Source organism: Thalassophryne amazonica, chromosome 13, assembly GCF_902500255.1.
Source record: "Thalassophryne amazonica chromosome 13, fThaAma1.1, whole genome shotgun sequence".
Lineage (NCBI taxonomy): Eukaryota > Metazoa > Chordata > Actinopteri > Batrachoidiformes > Batrachoididae > Thalassophryne > Thalassophryne amazonica.
Window position 1 is genome coordinate 98,543,427 of NC_047115.1, and position 14,912 is coordinate 98,558,338.

Consider the following 14,912-nt stretch of genomic DNA (forward strand, 5'->3'; position numbering starts at 1 on the left):
GTTATCCACAGAAGGTGTGGGCCCGGCTACATACAGAAAAAGAGTTGAGGTACTGGCCACATTATTCAGCAGTGTGCAGCTGAAATCAGGGGCTCTTCAAATAAATGCAGTTTGTCACATATCCACTGTGATACAGAACACTATGCAAAATATATCCAGTGTATATTTCTATAAAAAAATGTTCATCAGAAGCCTGTACTCGTTCTACCCAGGCAATCAGGGAGGTCCCATTGGTTTCACTTGGATTTCACACACTGCAGTCTGGCATGGTGCACCTGGCAATGGCAATTCAAGACACAGTCACTGAATGCAGTTCCCCCTGTCTCAGACCAATGGAGTTTGGAGATCCAAGTGTGGAGGACACTGCAAAAGAGGAAACACAATTCTGCAGAGGGACCATTTCTCAGAGTGTTGCGGTTGGGGACCTGCTGTGGGTAGATACAGACCTTGGTGCTTCTGCAGAAGCTAACAAACAACGGACAGAATACGTGTTGTCAGAATTCTCATCCTCTGTGGTGCTGAATGGGAAAACCTTTCTGCTCAGGGCCATCATAGCTTTCCGAGGACGCCAGTCACTAGATGCTGTCGGCCATTACATCTGCTACAGCTGCAGGGCTCCAGGAGTGTGGGAGCTGTATGATGACCTGGCTGCTGAGGTGAAGTCTGTGGCAGAGAACACAGTAGTGTGCCCAAATGCAGTTTTGTATTGTCTGTTATTTGAATGTTTATAATTTGAATATTTCTGTTGTAACAGATGTTCTGCATATTTTTTTGGTTCTCTTATATTTGTGATTATCAGATTTAATATAATGTTTGTGATACAGTTCACCTGCCAATAATTGTTCAGTTTGAAGATGGTCCCTGTGGAGGTCTCCTGTGACAAATGTGAAACAAAAGTATTTGTATTGTTTGTCATGTTTTACATAAAATCATACAAGAAATGTTACATGAATGTATATAAAATTGTATGTTTTAAATTTCAAATGGATTGATTTGCATATATAGATGTACACAGATATAGGCTACACAGATGAATAGAAAACGCATTTGTCCACAACTGCAAATGGTGACACGGTTAAAAAAAAGCCCGCGAAACTTGATTAATTACGTTCACGTGGCATTTGATCTGTGGAGCGAAGAACCTATAAAATTAAAACTGCAATTTTTATCAACGAGCAACAATATTGAAAACCTAAGTATTTGGTGCCATCTGGTGATGTCTTTGTAACATTTGCATCTTCAATTTCACTTCAACAGTACACAGTTGCATTTTTATTTTCCATTTTTTCTTAAAAATATTGCCTTAGGCTGACACGACGTCACCGGATGCAGATTTTTTTAGTTAGCCCCATGTTTAATCAATGAGGATTTTAACATGCCAAATATTCAAGCTAGCAGGAATCTATAAGTGTCCTGATTGTACAGGGGGATGGATATATTTACCTGTAGTGACACTGCACTTTATTGGGTTGTCCCACGGCTCTTTTTTTAATTAATTAATACTTTTAATAAATATGCTAGAATTACCAGAATAGTCACAGCACAAAGCAAGAGAAATGGAATGCATATATTTTATGTAGTTTTTCTTTTTTAAATTGAAGTATATACAGTATTTACAGACACATATATACATAATTACCCAAAAACATTATTTCAACAACATTGATTATCTCAGAGACCAGAGGCATTCGAAATCTTAAACATAAATTATTTAAGGCAAGACACTGCAGATGAATAAAAACATCAAAAGGTTTTCTTGCATTTATGGCGCATGAATGAACTTATGAATGAATGACGTCATCAGCCAAAAATAAAATAGCTAATATCTTATTAACAGTAACAGCACAAACAAAACTTTTACAGCACAAAACAGCACAAACGAAGCACAAACGATTGACACCGTTTTTGTCCATTTTGGAGCCATTTTAAGCGTCACGGGGGGCTGGGTGACCCCTGGTTGACCTATAAAAGAATCGTGAATATCTCGAAAACTAAAGCAGCACAAACGAAAATTTTTACAGCACAAAACAGCACAAACGAAGCACAAACGATTGACACAGTTTTTGTTTCGATGTGCGTTTGGTGGGGGGCCAACTTCACAGAGGTAGGAGAGAGCCCCGAGCCCACGACGCGTGCCCAACAAAACGCACTCCCAACAACCAGAAATCAAACAGACGCACTCCAACCAGGCTGCTGCCCTGAACCCGAGACACATGCAATTAAATAACACCAATATCAACCGAGGCTACAGAAGAAGCACAAAACTGACCTGTAAAAATGACTGGAACCCTCAGAGTCTGATGCAACCGTGCCCAAAAAATCGGCACACAACCTGCAGCACGCCACCACCACAAACCTACTCCAGGTGGTATATCTGTGTGAGTGCGCCCTGCGCGCTTTAAAGACCCTGTTGGCACCGCCAACCTTCACCTTAAAGGTATGCCATGCACCAACCTGCCACATATGTTTATTATCTTATGGTTCACTTTTTTGTTCTCGTGTTCATGCTTAGTTCCGGTCTTGTTCATTGTAGTATCATTGTCATTGTTTCCATTTGACCTTTGTTCTCAGTTTTTCCTCACGCCCATCTGATTTGGTTCACTTCACATCACTGCACCTTTCACTCACACTCTTGACACCAGCTCTTGTGTCTTTGTCACATCACTCCACTCTGTGTTTCCCATCCTTCACTATCTTGCACTGTGTTTAATCTGACCACTAGCCATGCCCCCTTTATAGATTGCTCCACACGTGCACCTCCTTAGTATCACCTGTTCCTCTTTTCACACTGATTAGTCCACCAGTATTTAAACCCTCACAGTCTCACAGTCCGTTGCCAGATTGTTGTCTCTGTACGCTCTCCAGCCCGGTTCCTCGCTCAGTTTTTGTCTACCTGTATTTTGACTCTGCCTTGTTTTTTGACCTTGTTTCTGCCTTGCCTCTGAGAGACCATACTGTGTTTTTTGACCAGTGCCTGTTATCGAACTACGTCTCAGCTTCTCGCCATTCTGATACCTTTGGTTTGCTGCTGGATTCCCTGTGTACCAACCTCCCGTCTATTAAACCTTTTGAACTCTCAGTCGTGTGAGATTGCATTTGTGTCCACCCGGTTTGTGCCATGCCTGATGACAATACAAAAGACACAAATTTTCCAATGACCAGAATCATCTCTCCTTGTAATTAGCATCTTACCAGGAAAATTGTTCATGAGTATAGCGACACCTGCTAACCTGTTGCTGCCATGAATAAAATATATTTTGTTACCCCACTGATTAGAGCAGAATTTTTCATCCTTTTCATTAGAATGAGTTTCTTGATGAAGAAAACATTGAGCTTTTTGGTTTTTACAAAAGAGAAAGACAGATTTTCTTTTAACAGAATCTCTCAGACCCCTAACATTAAGTGAAACACAAGAGCACACAGAATATAACAAAGACATTTGTAATTTGGTGAGTTCATCTCTAACTTGTCGACTAGTACAGATAACATTCTGATTATTGGTGTCTTTAACATTCATATAAATAAGCCTACTGAAACCCCTCTGCATATCATTTATGGAAATTATGGACATTCAAAGGATTCAAAGGATTCAAAAGAATTTTATTGTCATATGCACAAAAGAACATGTTCCCTGCACAATGAAATGTGTCTACTGCATTTAACCCATCCTAATTGCCAGTAGGAACAGAAGTCGCCATTAGGCGCCCGGGGACCAGCTCCAGATGTACATCCCTGCCTTGGTCAACAGCAGGGCTGAGCAAACCAAGACCGACCCATAACAAACAACACACAACACACATAGGCCGGCCCGGTACATAAACACATATTAAAAAAGCACACACGAGGGAAAAAGGAGAGAAAAAAACCCTCATAGCCGCTGCGTTACACAGCAGCAATGAGGAAAAAAAAAACCCATCAGCACAGAAAAACAATAATCACACAGACAAACAAAGACGCAGGATGACAACCGAGATTTGAAGGTCCAGTTTATCAGTACACTCCAGAGGCAGCCTATTAGGCGCCGTCAACGGCCTTGTCCGACAATCCTGGAGGGGGAGGGGCTCAGCCCTGAGCAGTCCATTGTCCACAGTCAACGTCAGAGCTGGAGAAGCTGAAGGGAGGGGGATGACCAGGGGAGCGAGGCTGAAGTGTTGATCTTCTTGAGGAGGTTTTTTATCACAGTGGCCTTGGAGTGCAGCTGTGTTTTGGGGAGGCCAAATGAATATCCAGATTAGCAGACGCCTGAAAGATTCCACAGTTCTGAGAACAGAGTGGCTCTCAATGCATCTGAATGTAGAATGTGGTCTTTACAGACAGTCAAAGCGGGTTTCCAGAGCTGCAATCCTGCCCGAGATGTTTTCCAGCGTGCGGTTAACACCCGCCGACTGCGCAGCCACTGCCTTCCCAATCGAATCAATCATGTAGGGCAGTCTGGACGGCCCAATCAAAGCTGCCTCCACTTTCTTGATTTTCCGGTAAACCAGCGCCATGCCCGCTCCACACAGCAGAAAGCCGGTCACCACCAAGCCAAATATATACACATCTTCAATGTCCTCCACAGAAATCATGCAAAGGCACATGACCTGCCATCTCCTCCACGAGTCCATCACATAACCCATCACATGCGTCTCGGCAGGACAGGTCGGGTCCTCCGCCCCCGAATGTCTTGTAGAAAAAATAGTGTCAATTGCGTTCAAAGACCACTTTAACAGATCCATTTTTGTCGTTTTCCAGAAGAGCAAAGCTGCAGCCTCACAGACAACACGCCACAGAAGCAGGAAAGATAAGGAGGGAGGGAGAAGAGAAAAGTGCGTCCGTCTCGGCCGAGTGCAAGCTGGCAAAAAAAAAAAATCATATTAGGATTCCAGCAATGCATTCAGGATGCAACGCACATTAACGCATATGGTAGTCTGCGACAAATATTGACATCATGCCTTTTGCATCGGTAGTCTCTAATCACTCACTTATTAGGTTTACAGTTTCACTGCCGTGTTTAGTGGAACAACAACCTTATTTTTCACTGTGGTAACGCATCAACTCCTCAACTACGACTGAACTTGAAACTCGACTGCCTGATATCTCAGCTTCACATTTGGAAAATGCCCAATCAGTAGACAGCATTGTGGATAGTTTAAACTCAGCACTCAAAAACTACACTCGACATGATTGCACCACCTATATTAAAACCACCCCCCCCCCCCCCTCCAAAACACAGTCACCTTGGTTCAATGATAAGTTGCATGACCTCAAGCATAAGGCTAGAGGTCTAGAATGAAAATGACGTAGTTCAAAATTAGAAGTATTCCACCTCACGTTGCATGATGCTATCTTAAACTATAAGCATGCACTGCCGGCTACAATGCGGACCTATTGCTCTGATTTGATCAACAAATATATATATATATATATATATATATATATATATATATATATATATATATATATATATATATATATATATATATATATATATATATATATATAATAAAACTTAGCCACATGGGGTGTGCAGCCAGTACATTCTGAGTGCCGGTCCCAAGCCCGGATAAATGAGGAGGGTTGTGTCAGGAAGGGCATCCAGCGTAAAACAAGCCAACCCAACTATGCAGACTAAGAATTGAATTTCCATTCCAGATCGGTCGCGGCCCGGGTTAACAATGTCCGCCACCGGTGCTGTTGCCCAACAGGGTGCCAGTGGAAATTGGGCTACTGCTGGGCGAAGACGACGAAGAAGAGGAGGAGAATGTTTCCACAAACAGCGGGAGAAGAAGAAAACTAGAAGGGTGTAAATGAGAGTGAGAGTGTTGGTAGTATGACTGCTAAAGGGAGAGAGCTGGCTGATATGATGGCGAGAAGAAAGGTAGACATATTGTGTGTGCAAGAGACCAAGTGGAATGGAAGTGAGAGCAGGAGCATCGGCAGTGGGTACAAGTTGTTGTACCATGGTGAGGACAGGAAGAGAAATGGTGTTGGGGTCATTTTAATGGAAGAGTATGTTAAAAGTGTGTTGGAGGTTAAGTGAGTGTCTGAGAGGGTGATGAGTGTGAAGTTGGAAATTGAAGGGGTGATGATGAATGTCATCAGTGCATATGCCCCACAGTTAGGTTGTGAGATGAAGGAGAAAGAAGATTTCTGGAGTGTGTTAGATGAGGTGGTGGAGAGTGTGCCCAAGCATGAAAGAGTGGTGATAGGAGCAGACTTCAATGGGCATGTTGGTGAAGGGAACAGAGGTGATGAGGAAGTAATGGGTAGATATGGTATCAAGGATAGGAATGGGGAAGGACAGATGGTAGTTGATTTTGTAAAAAGGATGGAAATGGCTGTGGTGAACACCTACTTTAAGAAAAGGGAGGAGCACAGGGTAATATATAAGAGTGGAGGAAGGTGCACACAGGTGGACTACATTCTTTATAGGAGATGCAAGCTAAAAGAAGTCAGAGACTGTAAGGTGGTGGCAGGAGAGAGTGTCACTAGACAGCATAGGATGGTTGTTTGTAGGATGACTTTAGAGGTAAAGAAGAAGAAGAGAGTGAGAGCTCAACAAAGGATCAGATGGTGGAAGCTGAAGGCGGAAGACTGTTGTGTGAAATTTAACGAGCAGGTGAGAGAAGCACTGGTTGGAGGGGAAGCAATTTTGGACAACTGGAAAAGTACTACAGATGTGGTGAGGAAGACAGCTAGGACAGTACTGGGTATGACATCTGGACAGTGGAAGGAAGACAAGGAGACTTGGTGGTGGAATGAAGAGGTCCAGGAAATCATAAGGAGAAAGAGGTTGGCGAAAACGTTTTGGGATAGTCGGAGAGATGAAGAAAGTAGACAGGAGTACAAGTAGATGCAGGGTAAGGCGAAAAGAAAAGTGGCAAAAGCGAAGGAAAAGGCATATTGCGAGCTGTACAAGAAGTTGAATAGTAAGGAAGGAGAAAAGGACTTGTACCTATTGGCCAGACAAAGGGACAGAGCTGGAAAGGATGTGCAGCAGGTTAGAGTGGTAAAAGATGTACATGGTAATGTGCTAACAAGTGAGGAGTGTGTGCTGAGAAGGTGGAGGGAATATTTTGAAGAGCTGATGAATGAAGAAAATGAGAAAGAGAAAAGGCTGGATGATGTGGTGAGAGTAAATCAGGAAGTACAAGAGATTAGTAAGGAAGAAGTGAGGGTTGCTATAAAGAGGATGAAGAGTGGAAAGGCAGTTGGTCCAGATGACATTCCAGTGGAAGCATGGAAATGTCTAGGAGAGATGGCAGTGGAGTTTCTAACCAGATTGTTTAATAAAATCTTGGAAAGTGAGAGGATGCCTGAGGCGTGGAGACGAAGTGTGCTGGTTCCTATTTTCAAGAACAAGGGTGATGTGCACAGCTGTAGTAACTACAGAGGCATAAAGTTGATCAGTCACAGCATGAAGTTATGGGAAAGAGTAGTAGAAGCTAGGCTTAGAAAACAGGTGAAGATCTGTGAGCAGCAATATGGTTTCATGCCAAGAAAGAGCACTACAGATGCAGTGTTTGCTCTGAGAATACTGTTGGAGAAGTATAGAGAAGGCCAGAAAGAGTTACATTGGGTGTTTGTGGACGTAGAAAAAGCTTATGATAGGGTGCCAAGAGAAGAGCTGTGGTATTGTATGAGGAAGTCTGGAGTGGCAGAGAAGTATGTTAGGGTAGTGCAGGACATGTATAATAATAGTGTGGCAGCGGTGAGATGTGGAGTCGGAATGACAGACTCATTCAAGGTGGAGGTGGGATTACACCAAGGATCAGCTCTGAGTCTTTTCTTGTTTGCAGTGGTGATGGACAGGTTGACAGATGAGATCAGACAGGAGTCCCCATGGACTATGATGTTTGCAGATGACATTGTGATCTGTAGTGAGAGCAAGTTGAGTCTAGTCTGGAGAAGTGGAGATATGCTTTGGAGAAAAGGGGAATGAAAGTCAGTAGAAGTAAGACTGAGTACATGTGTGTGAATGAGAGGGAGCCCAGTGGAATAGTGCAGTTACAAGGACTAGAAGTGGTGAAAGTAGATTAGTTTAAATATTTGGGGTCAACTGTTTAAAGTAATGGAGAATGTGGTAAAGAGGTGAAGAAGAGAGTGCAGGCAGGGTGGAGTGGGTGGAGAAAGGTGGCAGGAGTGATTTCTGACTGATCAGCAAGAGTGAAGGGGAAAGTTTACAAAACAGTAGTGAGACCAGCTATGTTGTATGGTTTAGAGACGGTGGCACTAACAAAAAGACAGGAAGCGGAGCTGAAGATGTTAGGATTCTCTTTGGGAGTGACGAGAATGGACAAGATTACCAGTCCCAGCAGAAGACTGCCCCTCCCTGAGCCTGGTTCTGCTGGAGGTTTCTTCCTGTTAAAAGGGAGTTTTTCCTTCCCACTGTCAACAAATGCTTGCTCATAGGGGGTCGTTTTGACCGTTGGGGTTTTTCTGTCATTATTGTATGGCTTTTGCCTTACAATATAAAGCGCCTTGGGGCAACTGTTGTTGTGATTTGGCGCTATATAAATAAAATTGAATTGAATTGAATTGATTAGGAATGAACATATCAGAGGGACAGCTCAGGTGGGACAGTTTGGAGACAAAGTCAGAGAGGCGAGATTGAGATGGTTTGGACATGTGCAGAGCAGAGACCCAGGGTATATAGGGAGAAGGATGCTGAGGATGGAGCCACCAGGCAGGAGGAGAAGAGAGAGACCAAAGAGCAGGTTTATGGATGTGCTGAGGGAGGACATGCAGGTGGTTGGTGAGACAGAGGAAGATACAGAGGACAGGGTGAGATGGAAACGATTGATCTGCTGTGTCGACCCCTAATGGGAACTGCCGAAAGACAAAGAAGAAGAAGATATATATATCCAGAAATCCAAAAAATCACATTGTATTTTTAAACAATTAATTTGCATTTTATTGCATAAAATAAGTATTTGATCACCTACCAACCAGCAAGAATTCTGTCTCTCACAGACCTGTTAATTTTTCTTTAAGAAGCCCTCTTATCCTGCACTCTTTACCTGTATTAATTGCACCTGTTTGAACTTGTTCCCTGTATAAAAGACACCGGTTCACACACTCAATCAATCACACTCCAACCTGTCCACCATAGCCAAGTCCAAAGAGCTGTCTAAGGACACCAGGGACAAAACTGTAGACCTGCACAAGGCTGGGATGGACTACAGGACAACAGGCAAGCAGCTTGGTAGAAGACAACAACTGTTATGATTATTTATTAGAAAGTGGAAGAAACACAAGATGACTGTCAGTCTCCCTCGGTCTGGGATTCCATGCAAGATCTCACTTTGTGGGGTAAGGATGATTCTGAGAAAGCTCAGAACTACACAGGAGGACCTGGTCAATGACCTGAAGAGAGCTGGGACCACAGTCACAAAGATTACATTAGTAACACATGATGCTGTCATGGTTTAAAATCCTGCAGGGCAGCAAGGTCCCCCTGCTCAAGCCAGCACATGTCCAGGCCCGTTTGAAGTTCACCAGTGACCATCTGGATGATCCAGAGGAGGCATGGGAGAAGGTCATGTGGTCAGATGAGACCAGAATAGAGCTTTTTGGAATCAGCTCCACTTACCATGTTTAGAGGATGAGAACAACCTCAAGAAAACCATCCCAACCGTGAAGCATGGGGGTGGAAACATCATACTCTGGGGGTGCTCTTCTGCAAAGGGGACGGGACGACTGCACCATATTGAAGGGAGGATGGATGGGGTCATGTATCAAACAACCTCCTTCCCTCAGTAAGAGCATTGAAGATGGGTCATGGCTGGGTCTTCAGCATGACAATGACCCCAAACACACAGCCAGGGCAAGTAAGGAGGGGCTCTGTAAGAAGCATTTCAAGGTCCTGGAGTGGCTGGAGGGAGCTGAAACTCCAAACCTGAAAGATCTAGAGAAGATCTGTATGGAGGAGTGGACCAAAATCCCTGCTGCAGTGTGTGCAAACTTGGTCAAGAACTACAGGAAACGTCTGACCTCTGGAACTGTAAACAAAGGCTACTGTACCAAATATTAAGGTCTGTTTTTTCAGTGGATCAAATATGTATTTCATGCAATAAAATGCAAATTAATTGTTTAAAAATCATACAATGTGATTTTCTGATATTTTTTTTTTAGATTCTGTCTCTCACAGTTCAAGTGTACCTACGATTAAAAATTACAGATTTCTACATTCTTTGGAGGTGGGAAAACCTGCAAAATTGACAGGGGATCAAATATTTATTTCCCCCACTGTATAAATGCATCCCAAACTTGGTTAAAATCTCCTGCCAGAATTATATCACCTTCCATTTCTCCCAAGGTTTTATTTACTTCAAATTTCAAATTTATTAATTTATATAGCACCAATTCACGATGAAAACGTCTCAAGGCGCTTCACACAACATAAAAAAAATGAATTAAAAATTTAAAACACAATAAAAAGATGACCATAAAAGAATACAAGAATAAAAACACTTCATAACACTAATGATAAAACAGGGAAAACAAATTAGTCTTTAAACGTGACTTAAAAGTCTCCACAGTATCAGACTGCCGAATGTGTGCCGGGAGATCTTTCCACAGAGCTGGGGCACAGTAGGAGAAAGCTCTGTGACCAGCAGACTTTTTATTCACCCTGGGAACAAACAGAAGTCCTGCACCCTGAGAACGCAGGGCCCGAGCTGGTACATAGGGGCTTACCAGGTCAGCCAGATAGGGAGGTGCAAGTCCATGAACAATTTTATAAACTAATAACAGTACTTTAAAATCCGATCTTGCAGCAACTGGAAGCCAGTGCAGGGATAATGTGGTCAAACTTTCTGCTTTGTGTCAAAAGTCTGGCAGCAGTGTTTTGAACCAGTTGAAGACCCCTAATCCTGGACTGCAGTAAGCCAGAAAATAGAGCATTACAATAGTCCAATCTAGAAGAGACAAATGCATGAATCAAAGTCTCAGCATCAGCCACAGACAGGATGGGATGAATCTTCGCTATATTTCGCAAATGGAAGAAAGCAGTCCTCGTAATATCTCTAATGTGGAGATCAAAGGACAACGTAGGATCAAAAATTACTCCAAGGTTCCTCACTTTATCCGTATGATGTATAACACACAAACCTAAGCTAAGTGCTAGCTGATCAAATTGATGCCGATAACCTCGCTGGACCAAGAACCATAACTTCAGTCTTATCAGAATTTAAAAGTAGGAAGTTACCAGATATCCAACTTCTTCCTGATACAAGGCAATCTTCCAAAGATTTTATGTGAATGAGATTACCATCAGTTATTGGCATGTACAATTGAGTGTCAGCAGCATAGCAATGAAAGGGAATCCCAAAGCGCTGCAGTATATTCCCAAGGGGTGCTACATAAAGGGGAAAAAAGCAGGGGGCCTAAAACGGATCCCTGCGGAACCCCAAACTTCATGTCCCTACAATCAGAGGAGGTGCCATTACACAATACACAGTAAGAACGACTGGACAGGTATGACATCAACCATACAAGAGCAGTTCCAGTAATCCCAAAGTGATTCTCCAACCTATTGAGTAAAATATGATGATCCACAGTATCAAATGCAGCACTAAGATCCAGCAGCACCAAGACTGTGGTGGTATCTGAGTCCATTGCTCGCAAACCTAATCCTTGAAAATGAAAGAAATTGGCAAAATAGCTCATTTCAAGCTATCACAGATGTAACTTCAACACTTGCTCCTGCATGAAAGAAGTTTGGCTCCGCTGTCGGTGCATATGTATATATTGCACAAGATAATAGTTTTGCCATTTATATTAGCCTGTAAACAGATGATTCTGCCCTCTTTATCCTTTACCTGTTTAACCAAATTAAAAGCCTCATTTTTATGGACAAGTATAACCATCCCATTGCCTAGAAAATGAACTATGAAAAACATGTCCTACCCATCCAAATTTTACTTTCACAGCGTCCTCAGACTTAAAATGTGACTCTTGAATGAACACAATATCAGTCTTATTGTGTTTGAGATGAGTCATTACTTTCCCTCTTTTTGCAGGACTTCCACAACCCTTTACAGTCCAGCTGATAATTCTAACATAATTTATAGCCATTTTATGAGAAAAAGAGAAAATAAAGCAAAACAGTGCAATGGAAAAAAAAAACATATTTTAGCCCTCATCAGTGGAACCACATTCAGTGTTGCATCTTATGCACTATAATCATTCTTTGTTGCTTTTTTTAGTCATGCCCAAGGTTTTATTTGAGTGAAAACATTTAGAAAAATAAACAAGAAATCAATCAATCAATCAATCAATTTTATTTATATAGCGCCAAATCACAACAAACAGTTGCCCCAAGGCACTTTACATTGTAAGGCAAGGCCATACAATAATTACGTAAAAACCCCAACGGTCAAAACGACCCCCTGTGAGCAAGCACTTGGCGACAGTGGAAAGGAAAAACTCCCTTTTAACAGGAAGAAACCTCCAGCAGAACCAGGCTCAGGGAGGGGCAGTCTTCTGCTGGGACTGGTTGGGGCTGAGGAGAGAGAACCAGGAAAAAGACATGCTGTGGAGGGGAGCAGAGATCAATCACTAATGATTAAATGCAGAGTGGTGCATACAGAGCAAAAAGAGAAAGAAACACTCAGTGCATCATGGGAACCCCCCAGCAGTCTAAGTCTATAGCAGCATAACTAAGGGATGGTTCAGGGTCACCCGATCCAGCCCTAACTATAAGCTTTAGCAAAAAGGAAAGTTTTAAGCTTAATCTTAAAAGTAGAGAGGGTGTCTGTCTCCCTGATCTGAATTGGGAGCTGGTTCCACAGGAGAGGAGCCTGAAAGCTGAAGGCTCTGCCTCCCATTCTACTCTTACAAACCCTAGGAACTACAAGTAAGCCTGCAGTCTGAGAGCGAAGCGCTCTATTGGGGTGATATGGTACTATGAGGTCCCTAAGATAAGATGGGACCTGATTATTCAAAACCTTATAAGTAAGAAGAAGAATTTTAAATTCTATTCTAGAATTAACAGGAAGCCAATGAAGAGAGGCCAATATGGGTGAGATATGCTCTCTCCTTCTAGTCCCCGTCAGTACTCTAGCTGCAGCATTTTGAATTAACTGAAGGCTTTTCAGGGAACTTTTAGGACAACCTGATAATAATGAATTACAATAGTCCAGCCTAGAGGAAATAAATGCATGAATTAGTTTTTCAGCATCACTCTGAGACAAGACCTTTCTGATTTTAGAGATATTGCGTAAATGCAAAAAAGCAGTCCTACATATTTGTTTAATATGCGCATTGAATGACATATCCTGATCAAAAATGACTCCAAGATTTCTCACAGTATTACTAGAGGTCAGGGTAATGCCATCCAGAGTAAGGATCTGGTTAGACACCATGTTTCTAAGATTTGTGGGGCCAAGTACAATAACTTCAGTTTTATCTGAGTTTAAAAGCAGGAAATTAGAGTTCATCCATGTCTTTATGTCTGTAAGACAATCCTGCAGTTTAGCTAATTGGTGTGTGTCCTCTGGCTTCATGGATAGAAAAAGCTGGGTATCATCTGCGTAACAATGAAAATTTAAGCAATGCCGTCTAATAATACTGCCTAAGGGAAGCATGTATAAAATGAATAAAATTGGTCCTAGCAAAGAACCTTGTGGAACTCCATAATTAACCTTAGTCTGTGAAGAAGATTCCCCATTTACATGAACAAATTGTAATCTATTAGATAAATATGATTCAAACCACCGCAGCGCAGTGCCTTTAATACCTATGACATGCTCTAATCTCTGTAATAAAGTTTTATGGTCAACAGTATCAAAAGCAGCACTGAGGTCTAACAGAACAAGCACAGAGATGAGTCCACTGTCCGAGGCCATAAGAAGATCATTTGTAACCTTCACTAATGCTGTTTCTGTACTATGATGAATTCTAAAACCTGACTGAAACTCTTCAAATAGACCATTCCTCTGCAGATGATCAGTTAGCTGTTTTACAACTACCCTTTCAAGAATTTTTGAGAGAAAAGGAAGGTTGGAGATTGGCCTATAATTAGCTAAGATAGCTGGGTCAAGTGATGGCTTTTTAAGTAATGGTTTAATTACTGCCACCTTAAAAGCCTGTGGTACATAGCCAACTAACAAAGATAGTTGGCTATGTAATGAAGAAATGAATAACTTAAAATGTCCCCTTGAAACAACAAAAGGGAGATCTGGTCATCTCTTGGCCTTCAGAACCAACATAAAAGAATAATAATAATAATAATAATAAGGAAAAGGCTAAATGTAACATGTCTCCTCTCATGGTCCACCTGTCCCTTGATCCTCAGTGCAGTTGAAAAGAAAAGTTTATCCCACACAGATGTCAAGCATGCTGCAGTTCTGGTTAATAAAGCACTCAGCCGCCTCCGCGCGTGTAAAGCAGTGGCTCCTGCCCTTCCACGTAAATCTCAGCGTAGCGGGGAAGGCCAGTGTGTATCTCACATTACGTTGCTGTAGCGTCTTCTTCGCGGTCAGGAACTCCTTCCTTTTCTCCGCTAATTCCTTGGTCACATTGGGGAATATCGACAGCCTTTGTCCATCCCATTTCACTCTTTGCTTCTCCGCTGCAGCTGTCAACACCTTCTCACGGGCAGACTGCCTCAGGAAGCGGACCAATACGGGCCTGGGCGGCTGGTCCTCCTTCGGCATCGGGGCTGGCGTTCGGAGCGTTCATTCAGTTTCAAACTCCACCTCAGGGTTTATCCTCAGCCCCTCATTCAGAACTTTTCTGACACATTCCTCCAAGGTGCCATTAGTCCTGTATTTCTCCGACAGTCCTACCAACTGACGTTGTTCCTTTTGCTATGATTCTCAAGCATTTGCTTGCGATTCCGCATTATGTCCACCTTTTTCCTCATGGTGTCAGTGTTTGTCACGAGGCCCTCGCTCATGTCCTCCAGCTGGAAGATTCGCTCCTCC

General features: G+C 42.5%; 1 long non-coding RNA gene across 1 annotated transcript; it reads left to right on the forward strand.

Moving 5' to 3' along the window:
* The first annotated feature begins 1,855 nt into the window (after positions 1–1,855).
* Positions 1,856–12,718, forward strand: LOC117523580. The gene is made up of 4 exons (XR_004564549.1): positions 1,856–2,065; positions 4,713–4,722; positions 10,701–10,706; positions 12,707–12,718. It is a non-coding gene; the product is annotated as an uncharacterized LOC117523580 (long non-coding RNA).
* Positions 12,719–14,912: the final 2,194 nt, after the last annotated feature.